The sequence below is a fragment of the Bos indicus genome, chromosome 3 (genome assembly GCF_029378745.1).
Source record: "Bos indicus isolate NIAB-ARS_2022 breed Sahiwal x Tharparkar chromosome 3, NIAB-ARS_B.indTharparkar_mat_pri_1.0, whole genome shotgun sequence".
Classification (NCBI taxonomy): Eukaryota; Metazoa; Chordata; class Mammalia; order Artiodactyla; family Bovidae; genus Bos; species Bos indicus.
The window spans coordinates 84737935-84758363 of NC_091762.1; the positions used below are offsets into that span (position 1 = coordinate 84737935).

At 42.1% G+C, this 20429-nt stretch overlaps 1 protein-coding gene across 4 annotated transcripts in view; it reads right to left on the reverse strand.

Annotated features, from left to right (window-relative positions):
• Positions 1–20429, reverse strand: part of NFIA (nuclear factor I A) — a 399012-nt gene that overhangs the window by 282911 nt on the left and 95672 nt on the right. Inside the window, exon 3 of one of the 4 annotated variants that reach the window (XM_070780245.1) lies at positions 1–20429. This exon is cut by the window's left edge and continues 62256 nt beyond it; it is cut by the window's right edge and continues 70515 nt beyond it. The exons of the other annotated variants lie outside the window; for them this stretch is intronic. The gene's annotated coding sequence lies outside the window, so the exon portion shown is untranslated. 4 annotated transcript variants of the gene reach the window in all.

Here is a 20429-nt window from a genome sequence, read left to right on the forward strand (position 1 = left end):
CGATATTACAGGATAAATAAGAATTTATTGAAAATATTTCAGTATTGATCCCTAGCTATCATTATTTTAAAAGTGGCATCCATAGTCAGAGGAGCATGTGTGACAAGAGATGGTGATAGAAAGAAGCAGAGGTATATATATAGAACTGATTTCTCAGAGGGCTACAGGAAAAGAGCCATGATGTTAAAATGGGGAAACTGATGGGGAACTTATGGATTCTCTGCTGTACTTACATAGATAGGTATCTTGAAAGGAGCACCATTTATCGTCAGAGTATCTGGATTTAATCCAGATATGCTCATTAAACAGTTTCGAGAACCCCAGAAATTAAGAGCTATGAACAACTTGTCAATAAGGGGCCAGGAATAGGGCATTTTTAATTAAAACGAGAAGTGATCATCATGGTGTGGTGGAAAGGGCACTGGACTCAGATCTGCTTTGCCAGCTTTGCCACTAACGACAGAGCACTTGAACACACTGCTCCTGCACCAACCAAATAATGAGACGGTCCAGGCACCACGTGTCCTGCCTCCTCTAAAATTCTGTTTCTCTACGATCTAACCTCTACCTTGAGCACCTTGTAGAGTTTTGTGGAAATGAAGTAAGATAAGCTTGTACAGAAATTATTAAATGCTTTTTTTTTTTAATACTGGGACTATCATTATGACTTAAAGTTCAATGTGAATAAGAAAGGGAGGAATACCTCAACTGCAAAAAGGTGGAGAAAATTCAGAGACCATATGATACTTGTGCTACTGATGTCTTCAGAAAAAGAAGTCATTCTGTTTACTCAGAAAGAAATCTGACAGCAATCTGAGACACAGTGTCTTTCTGAGGACATACATCTAAAAATCCTAGAACATAACAAAAGGTACTTTTGTCCACCAGCGAGTTTGTGCCAAGTGCTGGGCTAAGCACTCTACATGACTGATTTCACCAATTCTTCCTGCACCCTTATTATGTTATGTGCTATAGGTGGGGAGGGGAGGAAACACACTTAAAATGCTTAAGATGAGATCGCCTAGCTAATACGGATTTGAACCCAGGTCTCTGACACTAAATTATCTTGTTAATCAAATTATCAAATGAATTAATTACCAAATTAAATCAGTCTTGTTAATCTTAACTACCATATTACACTAATGCTGGTCCTCTCTGCACAATACCTCCCCTCTTTTAATTAAATTCATCAGGCCAATCAGTTAATTGGGTCAAAAAGTTAAGCTGACTTTGGATACATGTAGACAAAGCCCTGAATAAAAACCTAAGTGTAAGGATATAAACTCCAAAGAATCTGTCCTACAAGTATCCATCCTATGAAATTAGGATATTTGCCTTCTGGCAACAAGGACATTAATGGGGAAATCTTTAAAGGAAAAAGTGGGCAGATTATAAAATAAATGTATTAACCAGCATAAATTATTTCTGGGACACAGGGAATTTGTAGCTTGTCTGGGAAATGCGTCATATTTGTCTATCATCTTTGGTAGAAGCAAAACAGAACTGACTATAGATGATGATCCTTCATCAACACTTTTCTACCACATTATCAGAGAAAACATCTGCAGAATAACACTGAAAAGCTCCACTGCACCCTTGTCAATAGAGAATTACTAATTTTGACTATCTATTAGAACCCACTTATTTCTGTTACACCTCATTCAGAGGCTACTCTATCTTTCTCTAGATGGAGAGGGGTGGGGGTTATGGAGGAGGCAGAGTAAGTTCCATTTATCTCTAAATGTAATTCTATGAAAGAGATTTCAAAGAGCAGAAAAGTTGGAAATGAAAAAGACCCTTTTCATAGCACTCAGTGACCAAAAGAGAGATACTGAGAGTCACTGGAAAGCTTCTTTTCTTATACTTTCCTTCTCAATTTTATACTCAACTATTCTGAATGGTGGGCTTCCCAGGTGGCTCAGCAGTAAAGAGCTTGCCTGCAATGCGGGAGACACAGCAGGGGCCATGAGTTCGATCCCTGGGTCAGGAAGATCCCCTGAAGAAGGAAATGGCAACCTACTCCAGTATTTCTGCTTGGAAAATCCCCTGGACCGAGGAAGCAGGCAGGCCCATTGGGTTCAGAACAAAAGAGTCAGACACGACTTAGCAACTAAATAATATATTCTGAAGAGCAGAGATTAAAATTTTCACAAGCACACAAACTTTTTATAAATTTGTGCAAACCAAACACATGGCCAACACTGATAGTTCTGGGGGCACATTCAATCACAATGGTTTTTCCCATGTCATAGGGTTCTCACAGGCTTCCCTGGTAGCTCAGCTGGTAAAGAATTCACCTGCAATGCAGGAGATCCCAGTTCAATTCCTGGGTTAGGAAGATCCCCTGGAGAAGGGATAGGCTACCCACTCCAGTATTCTTGGGCTTACCTGGTGACTCAGATGGTAAAGAATCTGCCTGCAATGCAGAAGACCTGGGTTGGGAAGATCCCCTGGAGGAGGGCATGGCAACCCACTCCAGTATTCTTGCCTGGAGAATCCCATGGACCGAGGAGCCTGGTGGGCTATAGTCCATGGAGTCGCCAAGAGTCGGACACAACTGAGCGACTAAGCAAAGCACAGGGTTCTGACAGTGCCTGCCAGTTTTGAACTCTGTACTAGGCAAATCTTAAAAATATTTAATAGAAGACCTTAAGAATCTGAGTATTAACATTTTCAAGAGTGAACAACTAAAATGCTCAAATTATGAAATCCAAGTTAGGGCCAGGTACGTGGTCAAAGACCAGGAGGCATGATGGGAATCACCCACATTTCCTCAGAATACCAAAAGAGACATTACCATGGGTGATTTATGGAACTTCCTCTTTAGATCAGAAATACTTCCAAAACTGCCTCCCACTTGGTGCTTCAGCACTTCCAGTAAACGAAGTCAAAAGTGAAAATATACACAAATCCCTCCTTATTTTGACATTTCAAACCTCAATAAAAGCTTTAGTTCCGCATGGTGGCCTAAAATTAGACAGAGTTTAGTAGACTAAAGAAAGAGAAGGAAGTTTTTTGTTGGGTTATTTTTAATCTGCTTCAAAGCTTCTTAAGGCCTTTTTTGTAAATTTTAAGACACGGTTTAGAAAAAGAAAGCAGGTTCCTACAGGAGCAAACTCAATTCCAAACTCTAGTGCCTAGATGAGGGCTACCATCACTGAGCATCTGAAAGACAAGCAATGGCTTCCAAATGATTTACCAGTATTTGTGAAGCAAGGCAGGTCTTGGGTTTGATCAGTGCAATCATCCCCATTTTGTGTTATGGAAGAGAGAGAGAAAGGGAAATAGAAGGGGGAGGGAGAGCGTGGGAGGGGGAGAGAGAGAAGGAACAGAAATCGATCAATTTGAAAGCCTTGAGTTGAGAAGAGGTCAGAATCCAGAAAGACACTCATCACAACCACTCTCACAAGGTTCTCCCAAACAGAGCTCCTGTCTACACACCAGGAGCTGACGGCATCAAAAACCTTCAGCACTATCTCCTGCCTGATTGAACTGGTGCGTGCAATGGGAGGAAGCTGTTTCTCAGAACCGAAATAAGTGGTGCTGGGAAAAGGAGGAGGCCGACAAGGCAGGCAGCAGACACACAGAATTGGTGGAACAGGCACCCAGATTCTCCAGAAAGCAAATCCTGTTTAGCCCTTATCCATCCAGGTCACGGTGAAGCCTGTATCATAGCAACTTGCGACTTTAAATACTACTATTCATTTGGTCATTAGTTCTCTTGGTTCCTTTCACTTACCCCTATTTTTGATAGCCAATCCTTAAATGAAAGCAGAGACTATGAGAATGTTGTCAAATTTCAATAATGCACACAGGGATAAAAAAAAAAACAAAAAAAACACCAATCTCCTAATGGTTTGGTCTAACATTCTTTCTGGAGTTACCCAGTAACAGATTAATGTAGCTAAGCATTGTAACATTGAGCTGAAGTACTAAGAAAACATGCCTGAAATTTACAAGTAGGGCTCACATGCTAGTTTAACCCAAAAAAAATTAAAAAATCTTCTCACATTTTCACTGCCATGTTTCTTTATTTATTTATCTTTAATTTATTGTGGTGTCAAAGCTCATGTCTGGTCTTGGAAAAATTCTGGCACAAACTTGGCTTTTTATAATACCAGACTATTAAAACTACAAAACCTCAATTAAAAAGCTGCCAGGAGAGTTTGGTGCTCAGTACCAAAAATGATATAAAGCCTGCCATCAGGAAGGAAAGAAAAGGAGTTACTCTTGCAAGAAACCCAAGTCTTAGTCATATAACTAAAATCCTAGATATAAGGGCAATCAGATAGAGTCTATATTTTAAGAATATCATCCAACTCATGTTCCTGGATTCTGATTTCACACATATTCTGATTCCAAACTTTATACCTAAAGGTCATAAAGCATTTTATTTGTTTGTTTCAGTAGATGCCTCAAATCAGATCCAATCAATTACATCCTAACATGTGTAAATAAGAAAATGTGCAACAAATCCTGAGACAGATTAGCTACCACTCTGCCCTATTTGTGACTGAATAAACGCAAATCATTCCTGTGACATAACCATAAGAATAGGATAGAGTGTGTGTGTCTGTTTTACAAGACTGGGAGCCATGAACTCGGGACTTTAAATTACAATTCTGACAGCAGCGCTACTTAGGAAAATGACTTAGCCTCCAGGAATAATCCCATATTCCATCCTATGCCTCGCCCAATTCTAGGCGCACAGAAATAATAACTACCCAGCAAACGAAGGAATTCACCAACCTCGTGGCGCTGGGGTGAAGATTCATCAGTCCAAAGTACCGTGAAGATGGAACTATTCTGACTGCAGACATGTGGGGTGATTAAGACAGTGGCTTTGGAGTCACCTGACTGGTGCCCATTTTCTACTCAGGAAATCGGAGAATAGTAACTCACACAGAGGGTACTGTGAGGCTTAAATAACTGATACAGAAGCTCACAACACTGCCTGCCTGCCACCAAGAAGCACTCAATAAATGCTGTCATTATCAAAACTCAATAGCCTTATAATCAGACATAGCCAGATATGACATTTTCCCTTATCCGAAAACTGTAGATGTGAATGAGAGTTTCCCTAATTCCTGATGTGATCCAAACCAAATCAATCCATCAGCACGTATTTAATGAGGGCCTATGACCCAACATTCCCAGCACTCCTGTTGGCCGGCTCTCCTTACATGGAAGACAAGGAAGTCTTTTCTAACACAGGCAAACGGATCCTGTATAATAAAACATTCATAGTTAACTTACCGATTTAGAAACACAGTATTTATTTGAAAACAGAAAAAGCACCTGTGGCTTATCCTTGAGCCACATACAGAACCTTTTCTCCATACCTATACTCTAGGTTCTGAGGCCATGTGCTACCTAGACAGAAAGCAGAAAGAAATGCAGAACTCCAGTTGTTGCCCAAAGATCAGGCCCAACCTCACACCTCACCTTCAGGACTCCTGCTCTGTCTGCCTTGACTATCCAGTCCTCCTCCTCTTCACCCTGCCTGCCCTTTACGTGCCTTCTCCTGGCCACAGAAGACCACCCATCTCTTTGACCCCCTCACCTTGCCTACACCCGCTTTGAATTGATCACAGATAATCTGTTGGTTGATGATGAGCCTGAATGACTGACTAGCCATGATGCCCTCAAATTTATGAAGGCATCTAACCAGCCATTCTTCACGCGTATCATGTGTCATCTTCACAAAGAGCCTGTTACGTAGGTATTACTATCCTTGTTTCACAGATGAGGTAACATTTACTGTACTTAAATAATTTATCTACAGAGGGAATCAGATATACAGGGCTTTGAATATCAACTCAAGTACCAGTTATATGAATTTCAGCAATTTATTTAATTTAGAAAAAATACAAATTAGGTATGGACTGGTAGGTAGCAACAGTTCAATGGTAAAATAATGACTATAACCTGCCCCAACTTTTAATGAAGGAAATGTTCAGGTACACCAAATGACTGATTACCAACTTTGAGAGAAGAGATTTCCATCCACCATAAAAGCCTTATAAGATTAATTATAAAATTCCTCTAAATAACAACAGCAGCACAGAGTTAAATAATTTGGCTGAAATCAAACAGTGCCAAGTGGCATGGCCAGGATTCGAACCTACATTATTAAATTAGTCTGTTTTAAGATCCAAGACTGAATGCATAATTCATATGGGGAAAACAAATTTTTCAAGCTCAAGTTAAAAAAGAAACAAAAGAAATCTCTAGTATCTTGTTCCGAGTTCCCAGTATACATCTTGCTCTGCAGCGCACCACACAATAGGCGCTTTTGTTCAACTCAGCAGAGCTATTTATATGTTGTGACTCTCGGTGCTTTGGGAACTGTGTTCTTCCTTCTCTGAAATCTAAAGATGGTCACATAAGAAAACTTCAAGGATAAGCCCACTCCATTTCATTTACACAACTAGCCACACCAAGCCCCCCACCTCTCCAACAAACACACGGCCCACCTGCACTAAAACTGCAGTCAGAGGCAGCAGAGCCTCCCCCTTGAAGGACCGCCTCGTCCAGGCACAAATGGATCACCATCGACTCTCGCAGAAACCCACTAAGAGGAAATGGGAAATCGGGCTCTGAAGAGCCTTGCCCTGGATTTTAGTGGGCACGGAACCCTGGCTATGAGAAACAGGGGCGTCAATCCAGTGCTGAAGTCTGGAAGATAGGGAAACGTGAGAGGCACAAAGAGGAGGAGGCAAGGTGCAAGGAATCAATGCTTCCCCACACCCGCAGAAAAGCAGAGCCCTGGAGGATGGGACGGCCTGCAGTCCCCAGTGTGCAAGGGGGAGGAACAGATCTTCCCCAGTGTTCTCTGACACTGCAGAGGGAGTGGGTGGCAATATTGAGTCTAAACCGAGCGCGTCTCCATACCACCACCAGGGGCTCCTTACACTTTCCCGGGAAAACAAACTGCCTCACAGATGCATCGATTTCTGAGCCGAAATATAAAATGGGAAGAGTAATTTTTAAATTAGGAAAGCAGTCATGGCAGTTGGAGAGGCAGCTGAGGGACGATGCTAACAACCTGGGTGGCGGGCCATTTCGGCTGCTGCCAACTTTTTCTCTTTGGGAGTCTATCCTCCCCGTGAGGGCTACCAGGAGAAGGAGGGCTCAGACCCATCCCAGGGGATCACAAAGCTCATTTCAACACGGCTAAACAAACAACAATACTAGTTATGGCAAGCATTTGTTCAATGCTTACCATATGCTAAGCAATATGCTAGGCCCTTTACCCGAATTACCTCATTTAATTCTCATAATCACCCTACAAGGTAGGTGGATACTGTTACAGCTGACATTTACCAATAAGGCACCAGGGGCTAACAAGGTGAAACAGTCTCTTCGCAGAATCCTTTCAGGGTTTTCATACATGATGGAAGCAATCACAGAGCACCAAAGAATGCCAAAGTGACTGAGCAGGGTAGCTATCATGTTCTAACAGCAAAAACATATGCGATCCTGGGACTGGATAGCTGTGCCATCTTGGGCATGCCATCTAACCTCTCTTTGGCTGTTTCCTCCTCTGTAAAATGGGGCTAATCATACGGCTTCACAGGGCTGCTGGGAGGATTAAATGAGATAATACTTAGAGAAGATTAAATAATACAAGACATTTAAGAGTGTCTTGCTACCTGGGTGCATTAGTGAAAGAATTACATAGGTATTAGCTGCCATTATTATCTCTAAGGAACATATATCGGGCTTCCCTGGTGGCTCAGCGGTGAAGAATCCACCTGCAATGCAAGAGATACATGTTTGATCTTTGGGTCAGGAAGATCCCCTGGAGAAAGACGTGGCAACCCACTCCAGTATTTTTGCCTGGACAATCCCATGGACAGAGGAGCCTGGTGGGCTACAGTCCATGGGGTCACAAAGAGTCCGACACAACTAAGCAACTAAACAGCAACAACAAAAACATATTTTACCTGAAGGGCAACTTAATCTAGCCCAGTGCTCCTTCTCCCAAGGCATCTTTGCTGTCTGCGGGGAGGGAGATGCTCCCTTTCTGTACCCACTAATGCTCTGTTCACACATCCCTACAGCTCCTGGCACAATGTACTGCAGGTAAGACACCTCTAGCGGATCACTGACACAGACGTCCCGTCCATGGACGAATGGAGAGGCCTGTGTCTTAGAGCAGTGGCATTCCTGCTGCAGGACTCAGCCTGTCACAGTGTTCTTAATTAATGGCAGTGGTAGTAACAATAGTAGTAAATGTTAATGTTTTTGTGATGCGAGTTTTACATATGATATTGCATGTAATCTTCACAATAATCCTGTAATGAAGGAACTTATTTTGAACTCTATAGATGAGGAAACTGAAGTGGAGAGCTCACCCCCCTGGTCAGGGGCAGAGCCAAGATCCAAGGACAGGCCCCCTGAGGGCTCCCAGCTGTGTCCTCTCTGAGCCAATGTGTTCCACTGCCTCTCCAAACAGAAGTGAAAGCCTTAATCTAGTAACGCATTTTATGATAAAACTTTTCTGAATGTAAGCAATAAAATATAGGACTCTTCAGTGAAATTTAAAAGTAAATGAAGTTCGTATTTTGGAGTACTCTAACTTGACCATTTCATTCCCAATGTGCTTCTATGTGGTACAAAAAATAGAAAACAGAACAGTACATGACTCCTATTACTGTGGGACTGAAAATGGGTTTCAAATGAGTAATCAAATAAATCAACAAGACCACTCCAGATTGCTAAAAGTATGAAGGAAAATATCAATATGAAGGCTGATTTTAGATATAATGTTTCTCTACAGAGGTATCACTTGAAGTGGGAGCCGAAAGGTAAGAATAAGCCAGCCACAGGAAGAGCCAGGGTAAAAAAAGTATTCTAAGCAGACAACAAGGAGCAAAGAAGTTGCCAGGTTCCAAAAACCAGAATAAGGTCAGTAAGCCATCCAACGAGTCCCTTGGTATAACATGAGGTTGGAGGAGACCAGGCAGCATCTGTAAGCCATGGCATCAAGTTTGGATTTTATTCTAAATCCATGGGAAACCACAAGAGATTTTTAAGCAGAGGGATGATTAAAAAAAACTAATTCAATTCTTTAAATGCTGTTCTCGCTGCTGTTGGGAAGAACCCTGAACACTCAGGATTACAGAAGTATTTCGAGGAAGGATGATGGTGGTTTGAACTAGAGATATTTCCCCTTTCCCCTTTTGATTGATAACTTTCCATACAGTAACTGAGGATTTGTTTTATAGTTCTGCCTGTTGTTTATTCAAATCCAACTTTTAGTGCCCTTGGAGCTCAAAAAGATCTTCACTATCTTCTTTCATGTCTTCGTTTTACCTATGTGGAAATTGAGGTACAGCCAGCTCACCTGACTTACACAAGTAATTTAATAGACTTCAAAGTCAGACGTCAGGGGGCAAAAGCACAATAAAACATGTAAAATACGACATTTTCTGCTGTTCCTAATAAGCCTGCCAAGATTCCATTATTGGTATTTACAGGTATCCTTAGATTTAAGTCCTTTTAAAGTGTTTAAATCTCACGTAAATTCTTATTTGCACATTAAGTAGCCCACCATTCAGCCTGGACACATAGATGGAGCCTACAGGGTTAAGAATCCGAGTAACAGTCAAGTCATGGAACTGTGTTATGTCTGGGAAAAGTTCATAAAAGCAATTTTAAACTCCTGTTTTCTTTCAGTTCCTTCCTTCACGTTTATGTGCAAATCATACCTTAGTCTCTAGGCTGCATTTTGCTATTTTCCTCTTGTTTCCCAAAGCAAGCTCCCCAAAGTGACAATGCTTTAAAAAAATAGGGGGAGGGGGGACAGTATGAAGTTCTTCCGAGTTCCTGCTCTCTTCGAGTAGGGCTCCTATCACACAATAATGTGTTATTTTGTTGAATTTTGGCATCCATCGAGCTTGTTTGGTCAGAAGCCAAAAAATTAGAGTGTGTCGGTCCACCAGTTTCTCAGCAGAGAAGCTCTCTTCTCACCCAGCGAGTGTGCTGCACCCTTGGCCTCTGGCCAAGAAGGGAAATCCATTTTACATAAAGAATGCACAAAGCTCAAGTGCTCAGAGACTTTTTACCTACTAAAATAACTTTATGGACAAATGCCAGTCTGCTAGACACATTCTGCAGGAACATTTGGCATGCAAAACAAGGTAAAGTGCTCTGTGGAGGTAGCAAGTTTTTCAGCAGCGAGGAAATGGCTGAGCGTGCCCTCGTGGCGCGTCACGTGCCCGGCCCGGCCGGCGTGATTGGCTGCGGCCGAGTAAATACAGCCGCCATGTAAGGAGCCCAGCGTCGCCCTGCGCCGGCTTCTTAAAATGGCGGCCGAGCCCGCACCACGAGAGGCCGGCCCGGACCCGCTCCCGGCTTCCCCCCTGAAGTTTTCTGTTTTTGTTTTTGTTTTTCACGAAACCTTACGGATTTGAGTAGAAACAGATTTCTCACAACTTGCTTCTCGGGCTCGATTTCACAGTTCGGCATACACTCGGGCTCTGTCAAAAGCTTGACAGTGTTCCAGGGAAAATATTAACTGTAAACTTTCCAAGAGAAATTAGAGGAGCAGGCAGCAATGTCAGGACGCCCTCCCTTCAGAAAGCACACCCCCAGGTTGTGCCTGGATGCGTTTGGGAAAGCAGCACAGGCAGCCCCAGCTCCTGTGACCTCCAGGATGGTCCCACTTCACCATGTCACTCGGTGGAAAGGGGGTGGGATGGGGGCACGGGGGGAAACACATCCTCTTTGGCCAGAAGGCACGGAGGTCTCTCACTCTCCCTCTCAGGCCTGACCAGTTGAACACTGCACACTCTGATGTATAAATATTTGCCTCTGGCTAAAGTTCAAGCAGCCCTGTGTGGCTGCCAGACACAACAGAAAACCAACATCCAAGGGAAAGTGTTTACTGCAGTGGTGGCCAAAGGAGCAACTGCCAGCAAGAGAGCGCATCTGATTGGCCAGGCTTGCCTGCGGTGCTATCCTAAAGCACCTGGCCACTAGCCACTGCCACTGGGGTGTTCCCACCCTTTTGGTGATGGTTATGTTCTTTAATACACAACCTTGCCACAGTTAATACAAGACCAATAGACATGCTGATGGTTTTACATGTGTCCCTCCGGAGAGAGGGGCCTGAATGAGCCAAACCATATATACCTGCTACCACTACTCCAAAACAAGCGTCCACTTCTTGAAGCTACCTCAATAGGGCCTATGCCTTTTTCACACAGTCCCACCTCGCCAAACTACGGGCATTTCTCAGATCCAATGACTCCTCCGCACCTCCCAATTCTCATTCCTATCTATTCTATCATTAAATTCCTCAATCATCATTTGATGATTAAGCATCTTTGAAATACCTGCAAGAAAATAAATTAGGAGAGACCTCTGATAGCTGTAATAGGGTATTTTAAATAAAGCATCCTTCAAATTCTCTCTCCAAATACCAAAATATACATTTGTTGTCATTTAGTCGCTAAGCCGTTTCCCAACTCTTTTGCAACGGCATGGACTGACATTAGTTAAAGCTATTTCACCCGTGCTACAGTTCTGAAACACGTAGAAATAAAAGCAGCTGCCCATCAAAAGATTAAGATGTCTAACTGGGATAAAGGAACTAAATGAGAAAAGGATCTTCAAGAAAATCTTTGCAGAAAAGTTATGAGTTCATAGTTTATGCTAAGCAAGAAGCTAGCAGAGCAAAGACTTTTCATGGATTTCGGTCTTCAGTATTCAGGGCAGTTTGAATACAACCAAGACAAGTCACCATATTTTTAAATTATTGTCATCTGTATAACATTTCTATTTCATAAACAATAATGTATGAATCAAACTTCTTCAATGCTGAAATTAAATGTTTCTGTTTAGTTGAACTGAAAAGTTACAGAAAAAATGGTACAGAAAAATCAGAGATTATGAGGATAAGAGAATCTCTTAAGTAAAAATTCTTGACAATATAAAATAATAATTTATATAAAGCAAGCCAAGTTGTTATGGTTTCAATCCTTTCTAATATAACACATACTTGCTTAATTAAAATACTTGCTGTTTTGTTGAAAATAAAATTTTACATCCATGCCCACTGTTTTAGAGTCCTAACTTTGAAAATTCTTCAAGGTCCTGAATCTTGGTTTATATTGGGCTTAAAGAAATTTCTAAATTGGAACTTGTTGCAAAACTAAGATAATGTACCAAATGATTCCATTTTCAACTGTTTGTGAAACTTTTAAAGACCACAGAGGTCTTGTCTAATCTAATTCTTAACCAAATGTGTCAGTAAGGTTGATCTTTGCTCCACCTCAGAAGCCCAGGACTTATAGTATCAAGTTTGACTTCCAAGAGATCTCAGCAAATCATGGGCAAGCGGATCACAGAGGAATGTTCTGTCCCCAGCTGTGAACAAGACAGAATTAACTCTGAGACGCTTCCTCCTGCTGACCTGGTGAACAGAAAGGTCAAGATGGTTAGCTCTTACAGTCTCAGTACCAACCGTCAAAACAACATGCATGTTAAAAATAGAGTGTCTGTAGGCAACCAAAATACAAATGCAGAAAAATGCAGAAAGAATTTAAAATAAAAATAGTTTTAATATATTTAAATTTCGGCTTCAAGTATTTTAAAGACTGGAACACGAAACCAAGGAGAAAAAGGACAGAACAACAATTTTCCCAAGTGCATTAACTTCATAAATTTTGGGCCTTAAAATTTTAAAAACAACCATTCTGACCCATGGATGACACTTTTCTTAGGAAATTCCTTGGATTCACAAGTAATTCATTGGAAATTGAAGCACAAGAGGCAAATTTACCACTTTTATTTGTTTATATTTTGATAACTGCATTTTTCTCAGCTCAATTTCTATGGAAATAAAAAGACTGTTTACTGTCAGAGGAATTTCTTTATCTATCAGTGGGGAATAGAGTTGAAATATTATGAGGGCTTTTTTTTTAATGCAATGAAATAATCAAGACATTCCAAGGTGCTATGATACATCAATTCTATCATAACCGTGTAGAAAAACAGGGGCAACTGCTGTTTTATATGTAAGTAGATACTTAAGACTTATCACTAAGCAGCATGTTTAAAAAAGTCTGGCATTTGTACGATAAAATGTTAAAACATTAATAAAACTAAACTGGTGATAAAAGTAATTCCATCTTATAGACTTTCACATTGAACAAAAAAAGTACCTTCTAAATAAAAATAATGTTACAACTGTAAATATTCCTTTTAAAGCTGCTGAATGCATCACTTTACTAAGAAAGGCTTAGCTATGTTATTTGCAATTCCCTCATTGCACAACAATGTACATTACTGTCTGTAAGCTCTAATTTGGCATGGCGCATCATTAATGACCTGAATGGTGGCTGTTTCACACATACATATTTAATTACAACAGCTGAACAAATTACATATTTATGCTTTATAAAGGAGATTGCCAGTCTAATTCATTTGCTATGCATGCAGGTACAGGACTCCATCTGCAACAGCATCTGCACAACAAGAGCTAACAATTATCCATTGTACACCAAGTAAGCATATCTGGGGAAACCTGTAAGAGAGGCAGTCATGTTAACCATTTCACAGCCACAGCTCTGCATTTTGTTTAGGGGTTGAAATCTTTTGAAACAAAAATTATAGCCCTAATGTACCTGACCAGCCATTTAACAGAATCATCTAATCCTCTCATCCATTCTAATTTCCACCAGGTTTAAGATGAGAGAGAAATAAAGTCTAAACCCCACAATGTCCAGTAAGGTTGTCCTTCATGTGTCTACCTATAGTGAGTGGGCATTTTCTTCTGAGACTTGGAGCCCCAGAACTCAAGCATTAGTCCTTAACAGCCCAATAACAGCCTTTGTCAAGATGTCAACAGGGCTTATCATCACCAGGACACCCTCCATCACATCATAGCCCCATCACATCACATTTATAGAGAATGGGCCTGAAGAACTTTCTTAAAAGGAAACACACTCTGAGCTCCTTCTGAGAGTCCCAAGACCTCTGCTGAACCATTCTTATCATCAATATACTTTCCAGCTAAGCCACAACTAAAAGCTACTATTCCCTCTTTTGGTAATAAAGTCCTATTCACCAGTGCTGCAACCTCATCTTAAATGGCTTCAGGACTTTCGTATGTTTAATTTAATATATCCAATGAGTAATATAAATATTCTGGACCATCACTTCTACTTCAAAACCCAAAGAGGAAGAATTAAGAGTCAGCCAATCAATAGTGAGGTTTCCCATTATCATTTAAGGCTCTTGCTAGGCAATAAAGAGGCTCCATGGTGATGGCCCCTAAAAGCTCCTTACAGCGTCTTTGCCTCTTTAGGCCGCAAAATCAAAGCATGAGTCAGAGGTGTGGGTTTTTTAATGCTCCCTCTTGAGTGATGGAGTTCAAGTCAGGGGCTGACAGGGTGGGTGGGCTAAAGTCCTGGGCATGATGTTGGATGTACAGGGTATAACCAGGGCTGTGTGTTCTCCTCCTGGTCTGTAACTCCCCAAGGAGCCGAGGGGACTGAAGGGTGACTACCAAAATGAGCCATCCACCCAGTTCTTGGCTACATTAGGGCCAAACTCACATGTGGAGAGAGTCCTGATTCACTTGACATCAACCACCTGTTTAAGAGTCAGCCCCTGGTCAGACACCAAACTGGGAATGTGAGAGATGAAAGCCTCGCTGACGTCTTCTAAAACAGCTGGTGGACCTTTAGGAAAACCAGTGCTTGATTGAGAGGGTTCAAATCCAAATCAACTCTCACCAGAAAAACAATCAGCACTCCACAGGGAGGTATGGCAAATCAGTTGGCCAGACACCATGCTGAGAAGGAGGTACCTATACAAGGTTTGAATTCACTGACCTTTGACTTCCCAAGTGTCAGGATATTTTGAGGACAGGCTTCCCGGGGCATTAAGATGGTACTCGCTCTTCAGGAGCTTCACAAAAAAACAAACAGCCTCAATCAAAGCTCCACTAGGACCGAGTACTCCATCAGATGCCTCCATCAGGAGCACCAACAGGAGCAAGGCGGAGGGCTGCTTATCTCTTTATAATTTACAAAGGCTTTTTTTTACCGACCCTGTAAGGCAGTCATGGCCACTTTATAGATGAGAAGACCGAGGCTCCAAGCAATTAAGTGACTTGCTAACACATATTTAATAAATGGCAGAATAGACTTCCCTGGTGGCTTAGACAGTAAAGCGTCTGCCTACAATGTGGGAGACCGGGGTTCAATCCCTGGATCAGGAAGATCCTCTGGAGAAGGAAATGGCAACCCACTCCAGTACCCTTGCCTGGAAAATCCCATGGATGGAGGAGTGTGGTAGACTACAGTCCATGGGGTTGCAAAGAGTGGGATACAACTGAGCGACTTCACTTCAATGGGACCAAAGCCTGAGTCTGCCTGACTCCGATTCCTTGATTCCTTCCTCCCTTGGGACTAATCCCAGCTTCACTGCCTTCGCTGCTGCCTTGCGTGGCTCCTACAAGGTGTCAACCCTCTAGTCCGGGTCACCGATCTAGATGCATCCTTATCAGCACCAAATGTTGGCTTCAAAAGCAAATGCAGCAGAAACTACTGGTGCCCTTCCCACCCTGGAGGTCACCTACAGCTGGGGTGGACAGCCTTCCCACCTCAAACACCTGAGTCCCTCTGCCTCAGGGCTTTCTCTGTTCACAGGGCAGAGTGGGACAGGCTGGAAGAACAGAAGCAATGTGCCCAGGAGCAATCTCAAGCAACGAAGGACAAGAGCTGGCCCTCAGTGAAACAAGTCGGAGGCATGTGCTCTAGTCTCTCAGCGGGGGTCGCCCAGGACTGAGACCCAGCTGCTCACAGCAGTAGTCTGCTCATTAAGGCACCTTTTACTGGACTTACTCCCTCCCCATATTCTGGGGGACCGCCTCCCAAATAAAGTACAAACCTTTGTCTTAGAGTCTGTTTGTGAGGAAATCCAAACTATAAAAACAATTATTAGCACTATTAGCAATGTAAGCTTGGCCTCGGAGTCCACTGCTAGCTGCAAGCTCACACCAGCATTCTGCCTCAGTTAATTTGTTAGCAGAATGTGATGCATAGTGTGCCACATCCTTTGAACAGTGGTTGATTCCAATAAAGCCGCAGCCTTGCCAGAGGATGGTCACAGAGGCAAATGTTGGAGATGCTTGGTTTTGAATCCCGATTCTGCCCTTCTGGTTATGTATTCTTATTTAATCTCAGTAATGATCATCTAGTCATATGAGAAATGAGGATAATGGATCCTGTATCATGGTAGGATTGCATAAAAAAATAAGATATTTGTAAAAGCACCTAGGATATAGCTGAGGTACATGAAAGTTCATCATTCTCACCAGTATAAAATTAATTATGAAGTCAAAAGGAGGCCTGTATAATTTGGACAAATGTTAAAGAGGAAAAAGACTCTCTAATGGTTGGGTAGAGTAACAAACTTTTTCTCCTACCGTTTTGTCGTCTGTCCTCTAGCCACCTTTAATTAACCAAGTGTAACTCGAATGCTTTAGCAAATTAGCTCCTTTGCTGGTGTGGATGATACCGCCCTAAAAGTTATGGGTGATACTCAGTACCAGCTCCCTGTAAGTCAACGCCACAGGCACCTCAGCTGACCTTGGCAACTTTCAAAGTACACAGCCATCCCCTGCTGCACTTCTGCCTTGATCTCCAGCGATCCAGGGGAAGTGGGCAGAGGGAATAGCTAGGAACCCACGTAAGATAAATGAGCTCTTGTAAGGTGCCATATACCAATTCATGCGCTCAAAGGAAGAGATGAATGGTGCCTTGAAAGAGCTGATTTACAGTCTAAGGAGAAAGTCTCCTATAGATCTTCATTAAGAATGCTAACTTCCCAAGGTTGATTTGCAAGAGTGGCTACTGTGTGGGACAAAAGACAGAAAATAAAGTTTGCAAATGTCAAGGTCTTACAGAACCAATAATAGAGCTGGTTGATTAAAGCTCCTCTATTCAGGATGGCTTAAATTCGAGGAGGGGATTATGGAAAGGGTAGTCTGACTAGCTTAAAAATCAAGAGAGACTTGTATATGATGCACGGCCTTCCAAAACACACGCAGAGGACAGAAAACATTCTTACTATAAACACTATGCTACGTATAACATAACCTTTTTTAAAGAAGGATTCAGAACATACCTGAGGATCACAGCACAGGGTAATTTTTTTCCATGCTTCAATATTCTGGTCTTTAGAATTTATGATAACAATAGTGAGTTGTAAGAATTAAATGAGATAATGTACATAACATCACTAGGTAAATGGTGTTATACAAATAAGACTTTTTTAAAATCAGGGATTTTTTTTTTTTAACCATTATCATGAATTCACTATTGTTTAAGATAATATAGAAGGTATAGGATGTTGGAAAAACTTGACCCTATAACATGCATCTGAAGTTATATTTGAACTAACACCTCATAAGCTTCGTTTGAACTTTTTCATAAATACAGAGAACTAAATATAGAGAGGGCTTCCCTAGTAGCTCAGTTGGTAAAGAGTCTGCCTGCAATGCAGAAGACCTGAGTTCGATCCCTGGGTCGGGAAGATCCCCGGGAGAAGGAAATGATAACCCACTCCAGTATTCTTGCCTGGAGAATCCCATGGACAGAGGAGCCTGGCAGGCTATAGTCCACGGGGTTGCAAGAGTTGGACATGACTTAGTGACTAAACCACCAAATATAGAGAGGGGAGAACTACAGCTACTTCTGCTTTTCCAGTTTTAGTAGTCCCAATAATTGTCAGAATTCCCTACAGAGAATTTAAAAGGCTTGTTTTGCTACAGAAATGTAGTAATACAACTCTCTCTCTTGAATAAATGGATTTTTTAAATTTGTTTCATTGCAGTATGATCCTGTTTTTATTTTAAAATGCATACCAGGAAAGACTGGAAGAAAAAAAAATGAAAAATAGGCAGAGTTAGTGTTAATATTCACCTATTTCTTTCTAGATATTCTATACTGTAGATATTGCCTATTTACAATTAGAAATAAGTTATTTTCACATCAACACATTCTATATGAAAAACGGCTTTAACTGCAAGTAAGCAATTAGAAGGGAGAAAAAGCCATGATTTTATCTCTAACCTATTGAGCATCTATTGAAATGAAAGGAGGAACTTGGTAGGACTACTTTTCAAAGGAGATTGAAAGACCTTTGTCATTCACTAATTCATGGTTGTCCCCATCATCCTGCAAAGCTTCTGACCCATCTTAAAACAGCAAAATTTACAATAAAAACGATGGCAACATTTTAAAAAGGGAGAAAGGTTATTAGCACATGGGAAGGTGTCACTGTGGCCCTGTGAGTCACCGTCTCCAGGTGGCTCTCCACTGTGGAGCGCGCAAGTCAACCATGGCCTCGGAAGCATGCGTGTGGCTCCAGACACCCCAGGCTGACCCACGCGCCTGCTGGAACACGCCCTGGCCTCTCCAAGCTCTCCACTTGTCTTCACACGTGCTACTGCTTCTACCTCCTCCCCAAATCAACCCACTCACCCTCTAAAACTCAGCTAAGAGGAACGCTCTCTTAGAAAGACAGCCCTGAATACTCGGCATTTATGTCGCTCACAGATCTAACTTCACTATATTCACCGCTGTGTCTCTTTGTTGGACAGTGTGCTCCTTGACGACAGGAACCTGCCTAACATGTGCATGGCATACAGTAGGTGTCACTGGTGGTAGAATAAGTGAGGAAATGACTGAATTCATAACTGGAGACACTTGACAGAAGGTAATCGCAGAAAGATGTAATTGTCAATGAAATAACCAGCTTACAAAGACTAGGTCGTGTAACAATAAACAAATGTGAGAATCCTCTGCATAAACACTGACATACTAGAGTAAGAGTTTCTATCGCACAAGTTTTTAATCCTCTCTTTTTTAGGGGGAGGGAGAGGAAGAGATAAGGAATCACAAGAATGCAGACAAATCATGACTAAATATCGCCTGGTGCCCTCCCCCAACAGTTATTATGATGGGAGGAAAACGCAGTAAGAGTTTTTCACCTGTGCAGTCATATGACATTTCTCAGAATCTTGAAATGAAATAATGATAAACATCAATACAGAAAGGTTTAGTTGAACAGTCAACAATTAATAATGTCTTGGGGACTGGCCTGTTAATACCCAATTAATGCCAAATTTTGAGACATGTCTTTTTGAAACCCTTTATATCAGTACTGGGGAGGAGGCCACACTTTCAACAATACCAATCCTTAAACACATTCCAGATACAGAAGGTGCTACTCGCTGCACACCAGGGTGCCCCCCAAAAGAGCAAGTCATCCCTTGACAGTGCTGGAACCAAAGCTCATCCCCAAGTCCTAACTTTTATAACTCAAAGCGTAACTTCAGCTCCATCACATGTGGTTCAAGCGAACCTTCTCAAAGACAAGACCTGAATCTTTCCTTCTCATGCCCTAGACACCCATCACAGTCAGTGCCTGGCACATCACAGGCACTCAAAGGTTATCAAACAGAACCAAACCAATTTTCCTTTCCACTTTGTCATGTGGGATCAAAGGGAGAAACATGCTCCTTCCCTTCTTCTCAATTTTTCATGCAAATGGCAGATATCTGGCCGCTCACTCATTTTGGACCACATGACAGCAGCATTAGTCACTCACTTCCTTCTCATCTCCCCACCCTGCTGCCAGTCAAAAGTAGGAGTACAAATTCTTCTAAAGCTGTGGGTATTAAAAAGCAGAGACATCACTTTGCCAACAAAGATCCGTCTAGTCAAAGCTACGTTTTTTCCAGTAGTCATGTACGGATGTGAGGGTTGAACCATAAAGAAGACTGAACACCAAAGAACTGATGCTTTCAAACTGTTGGACAGCATGGAGATCAAATCACTCAACCCTAAAGGAAATCAACCTTGACTATTCATTGGAAGGACTGATGCTGAAGCCGAAGCTCCAATACTTTGGCCACCTGATACAAAGAGCCAACTCACTGGAAACCATCATGATGCAAGGAAAGATTGGGGGCAGGAGGAGAAGGCAGCAACAGAGGATAAGATGGTTGGACAGCATCACCAACTCAATGGACATGAGTTTGAGCAAACTCCGGGACACAGTAAAGGACAGAGAAGCCTGGCATGCTGCAGTCCATGAGGTCGCAAAGAGTTGGACACGAGTTAGCAACTGAACACCACCACCACCAAATCTCTATCTGTGCACCAGAGTCATAACAGAGTGTGGAATCCCCCAACACATTCTATTAAAGGTCCATTTCATTTTTCGACCACATGGAAAACAAAAGAAACCATCTGCTTTGTGAAGTGTGTAGGCGTCGCTTTCAGAGCAGGTAACACTCCCTGGGTGAAGCCTCCCCACCGCCTTGCAAACTGGCCCGGCCTGCTGACAGGGCGTTTGTTTCTAAACTGAGGACAGCTGGGAAGAGAGATTCCTCCAGGTAC